Source organism: Bubalus kerabau, chromosome 8, assembly GCF_029407905.1.
Source record: "Bubalus kerabau isolate K-KA32 ecotype Philippines breed swamp buffalo chromosome 8, PCC_UOA_SB_1v2, whole genome shotgun sequence".
Lineage (NCBI taxonomy): Eukaryota > Metazoa > Chordata > Mammalia > Artiodactyla > Bovidae > Bubalus > Bubalus kerabau.
Genome location: NC_073631.1, coordinates 58,530,304 through 58,536,303, shown reverse-complemented (window position 1 = coordinate 58,536,303; position 6,000 = coordinate 58,530,304).

Sequence of the window (6,000 nt, the reverse complement as noted above, 5' to 3'; positions counted from 1 at the left end):
AATCTGCTCCCCCACTTACAACATAAACAGTTCTAAAATTTAACTTTAAAAGGCCCTTATCAACAACATATGTAAAATGTGCACTTGTATCTTGGGGCTCTTCAAGATTTCACCTTCCAGTTAAAGATTCTTTCTCTCCATCCATGCACTGTTAATTCTCATAAATTCTAATGGGAATTAAGCACATAAATCCTTGGCACTTAGTTGAAAAACTAGGACTCATGCAGAGACAGCACTTTTGTATATAGCCTACTTGTAATCCTTTCTATAAATGGTTTGTTTTTTGTGCCATCTGGCATTGAATTGGTGAGATTTCTGCTGGGGTTTCAAGAAGACCATACATACATTGACATTTGGTGAAGAGAAGGGCTAAAGGTTTAATTCCACTTACAGACTATGTTCAGAAGGATGTTTTACTAAAAAGTAAAAAAAAAAACCACAGTATTGATGCCATCACCCTTTATCTTGGGCATATACAATATGCTTGATATTTAAATTTCTCTCTCAATATTTTTAATACTGCATAGCTCCATGAAGGCAAAATTCTGTTGATTATCTTTGTGTCCCTGGTGGCTAGAATAGTACCTGGCATATAGTGTGTGTTAGTTGCTCAGCTGTGTCTGACTCTTTGTGACCCCACAGACTGTAGCCCACCAGACTCCACTGTCCATGGGATTTCCTAGGCAAGAATACTGGAGTGGGTAGCCATTCTCTTCTCCAGGGGATCTTTTCAACCCAAGGAGCAAACCCTGCATGTCTCCTGCATTGCAGGCAGATTCTTTACTGTTTGAGTCACCAGGGAAGCCTAAAATAATTGCATTAATTTTCAAGTAATAGAAATACAGGTTTTAGCCAAAGGGTTCCTTTTAGGTAAAATATAATTCAGGACTGTGTGTGTGCTGTGCTCTGTAGTGTCCGACTTTGCGACCCCATGGATGTAGCCCACCAGGCACCTCTGTCCATGGAATTTCCCAGGCAAGAATACTGAAGTGGGTTGCCATATAATAGGCACTAGTAATTATTAGTGGAGTAAATATTTCCATTAAAAGCATCATCATAACTAAGAATTAAATGCTTTTTCTTTTATATCTATTTCTCCTACTAAATCTCCAAGTGGTAGTTTCGAAAATCAATTAAAGAATAGTCTCGTCCTTTCCCTCAGGAGTCATACTATATATTGTGGCCAAACACTTTTGCATATAATATGTTCAAATAATTCTAAAGTATAACATGTTCTAGAAAGCCCAAACTCAACTTAAAAACTAGGCAGTATTAAAATTAGCAAGAGAACAAGTTCAATGTCCAGTATATGTGTAAATACACAACTTTGAGAATCCTGAGTTTTTTTGACTGTTTATTAGACTCATTCTGAACATAGCCTTCAATAGAATACAAAAAATATGTACAGTAGGCCAATATTCTGATACCTGGGGTGAAGGACTATAAGAGCTGAACTCATGTTTATCCTGGAAGACTGAAACTTTGAAATGACCACCAGGATTGCACAGATTTATTAGCTTTTGGAGATGAACAGTCATCAATATTTACCTATTTTTTATAATTTATAAATTAATCTATGATACATTATTCTATTGAATTCCAACCTCATCCTATGAAGTATTATTCTTTTAATATAAAAAAGTTTGGAGATAGGACTAATGAATAGTTACATGGTGCTTATAATGTGGCAGGTGTTATTCTTTGCATTATTCACTTACTTGATTTCCACAAAACCTAATAAAGTAGATTGCATGATTCACTTTACTGGTGAGGAAACTTGAAGCACAGAATTATATAAGAACCTAGGTCAATGGAAAAGGTGAGATTAAAAAGTGGTAAAAACCAGAAACTTGATTGAAGTTTTTCTTATACTAAGTCTGACTCTAGCATCTAAACCAGTCCAGAGATATTTAATGTGAGCCATATACAAAATTTTAAATTTCCTAGTAGCCAAAATTAAAAAGTAAAATGGAGCAAGAAAAACTAACTTTAGCAATACATATTGTTTAAACCAATATATCCAGAATATTAAGTCAATATAGAATAATCCAAAAGTATTAAAGAGATATTTCATGTATTTTTTTCTAGTCAAGGCTATGGTTTTTCCAGTAGTCATGTATGGATGTGAGAGATGGACTGTGAAGAAAGCTGAACGCCGAAGAATTGATGCTTTTGAACTGTGTTGTTGGAGAAGACTCTTGAGGGTCCCTTGGACTGCAAGGAGATCCAACCAGTCCATTCTAAAGGAAATCAGTCCTGGGTGTTCTTTGCAAGGAATGATACTAAAGCTGAAACTCCAATACTTTGGCCACCTCATGCAAAGAGTTGACTCATTGGAAAAGTCTCTGATGCTGGGAGGGATTGGGGGTAGGAGGAGAAGGGGACAACAGAGGATGAGATGGCTGGATGGCATCACCGACTCGATGGATGTGGATTTAGGTGAACTCTGGGAGTTGGTGATGGACAGGGAGGCCTGGTGTGCTGCAATTCATGGGGTCGCAAAGAGTCGGACACGACTGAGTGACTGAACTGAACTGAAGTCTCCAAAGTCCAATATGTATTTTAGGGCATCTTTTAGGGCAGCACTTTTAGGGCAGCATTTTTAGGGCCTCTTAGTTCAGACCTGCCACATTTCCAGTGTGAAACCAGCTGTGAGCCATCAAGCCTAAAGTCTTTACATATTGTTGTTGTTGATCAGTCTCTGTGTCCGACTCTTTTTGTCTCCATGAGCTCTAGCCCACCAGGCTCTGTCCAAGAGGTTTTTCCAGGCAAGAAAATTGGAGGGGGTTGCCATTTCTTTCTCCAGGGAATCGTCCTTGACCGGGGATCAAACCTGAGTTTCCTACATTGGCAGGTGGATTCTTTAACACTGAGCCACCTGGGAAGCCCCATTTTTACATATAGAGTACATATATTAATAGAATAAAAAGCTTGGAGAAGTGAATTCCCATACTGAGAGTTAATCAGGTACATAAACATTATGTTGGTAACCAGACTTGAAGAGAAAAATCAGTTGCCAAGACTTGAAGCCCCATAAAGCCTCTGTGGCCCTACTGTGAGGTATGGCTTCGAGGTTCCCCTCCTGCCTGGTTTCTCTCAGCAGCTAATCTTCGGACCTAAATACCAAGAACTCACTGTACTACATTCCATCTTCCACACCTTGAAGGCCATACAAGCTGGTTTCACTCTCCAGAGGGACACTTGTTATTTGTTTATTTGCTATTGCAAAGTTGCATGAAGCAGAAAGAAAAAGTCCCCAAAAGTACAAATTGCCATGGAATATAGGAGGCTGGAAACTCTCTTTTCATAGATTCAATCATTGTTTAAATACAGATGGGCTATGGAAAGCATATTATCACAATGTGCTTCCATTTGGGAACAAGGCTAAAATCCTGTGCACTTCAGGGTATGTGCTGTCTTAGAGATATTTCCCTACTTCTTCACAGATGCTATGGACTCTTGGAGGATTATTACACTCTCCCCCTGTTGACTGTTAGTAAATCCAGAATAACTTCTGTATTTTTACCTTAAATTTATTCAAACCTTTTAAATTACAAGAGCCAGAACTGATCTAAAGATGTACATTAATAAGTAGAAGTTTAACTAGGAATTTAAAAAATTCTCTCTTAATAATTGTATTACTGTATTTCACAGGACTTGAATTTTAGAGGTAAGAAGGGCCTTAAAAAGTCACAAAACAGTGGTTTTGGAACTTTTCTTCCTTAAGGTAACAGCACAGGTTTTTTTCAGATAAGATCATACTTGGAATTTGCACATAAAACAGATAATGGTGGAGCTCAGAGTAAAGTGGGATTGGGGCTGGACTCATACTCTGTTGGTCTTTTACTGTTTGATTGGGCAGCTGCCATGTCAGCTCTGTGGGCCTAGATGTCTAATTAGCACAGTGAAAAACACTGCTTTAGTCCATACAACCGCCTCATATTTGATTTTGTGAAAAATGGTCCAGGTGTGAGTTCTAGAGTGATAGAGCAGTCAACAGAAAGAATTGTAATGAGAAAGAACCAAGATAGGTCAGAATTATTGCCTGGATATGAGAGTAGAACAAGTTTAAACTTGGCTGGTAGTAGATTGATGGGTACAGACACATACACAGACACACAGACACACACAGGGAGAGAAAGAGATCAGACAAAGCATCCAGTTTTGACAGGCAGATAAGTTTAATTTTAGCAAAGGAGCATGAAGTAACAGCCAGCTATTCACATAACATCATTTATAAATGCTACTCTGTCTTGAACTGGAGTGTGGAGTCAGGGTCAGCCATCTGGAGTTGCCTGCCCAAAATGCAAGGCCCGGGGCCATCCTCTGAGAGAAGTAAAATGGAGAAAGGAATTTTCTAAGAAAGACAGAAGAGAAGGCCAAAGTCTGAGACTTCAAGAATAAATGAACATTAAGGCATCAGAAGAGCAAGAAAAAAATTAAGAAGATAGAAAATGAGTAGCAGAGACGTATGAGGAAAACAGTCTAACCGTTATCAGTTCCTCCTTGAGGCTCCCTTGACAAAACCACCAGCCTCTCCCTAAAGCCACTGTTAACAGCCTTGTAATTGGATCAAGTATCTTATCTTTTTTTTTTTTTTTTTGCTTTCATAGCAAATAAAAACATAAGTGAAAATTTATTTTATCCATACAATTACTCATTGTAGTAAAAGATTTTTAAAAAGACAATGGATTCTCTTAAATAGAATAGCTGCCTTTCTTCTTTTCTCTTTTTCTTCCTTCCTGCCTTCTTTTATTTTTGAATTCTGTCATTTGAGTACAATGAGATGTAGGCAACCTTTATCAGGCCCAAGGATAGGAGGGGGAACTTAGAGTGCTTTCATTCACATAAAAAACCACTATAGAAACTATTTTATGCCAATTTTATTTAGAAAGATAAAACATATATACAGATTAGCAACTGCGAACATAATATAAAATCATGAAGTGCTCCTTCCTTATTTTGATTTTATGTTTTTATGGTAATGCTACTAATTTGAATTTTGATTCTACTTGAATTTTTTTCCAGGCTACCAAATACAATAGATCATATTTCTTATTTCCTATGAAATCCTTTATTTTGTCATTTAAGCCAGTGGTTCCCTCAGCCTTTTGGCACCAGGGACTGGTTTCATGGATGACAATTTTTCCATGGACCAAGGACAGGCGGGATGGTTTCAGGATGATTATATTTTCCTTTTACACATCAACAAAATGAGGCCTACCTTAACTTGTAAGCGACCTGCCCAGTGACCTCTAGTCTGTTTGCATTACAGCCAGAACTGGGATCCTTATTTCCTTGACTCCTCACTTAGTGCTCTTTTCATTGTATCACATGGCCTTTCTTAGCCATAAATTTCTATCACATAGCAATGACACTGAGGAAAGAAACACTTCACTGTATGGTTTGCTGTTTATTATTTTAATAATGATCAAATTGGGCTTCCTAAGTGGCACAGTGGTAAAGAATCTGCCTACCAATACGTGAGATGAGGATTTGATCCCTGGGCTGGGAAGATCCTCTGGAGAAGGAAATGGCAACCCATTCCAGTATTCTTGCCTGGGAAATTCCATGGACAGAGAAGACTGGTAGGCTACAGTCTATGTGGTCACAAAGAGTTGGACACGACTGAGCACACACAGATAGTGATCAAATTAATATGCTTTTTTGTTAGCTATCATTACTATTGACTACTAACAATTAATAAATGTAGGGATCACTGGACAAGTAATGCTTAATTTCAATTATGAAAACAAAAAGAATAATCTTGAAAATGAATATTCAAGAACATATAATTATTTTTCTTTTCCCAATTATAGACTGCTTATTATAAAAGTACACAATGACTCTGGGCCTCTTCTCTAATAAGAGATTTGCTATCTTCTCTCCCTGGGTAGAAACCTTTCCTTCCACATTTAGATCTCAAGTGAAGTGAAGTGAAGTGAAGTGAAGTTGCTCGGTCGTGTCCGACTCTTTGCGACCCCATGGACAGTAGCCTGC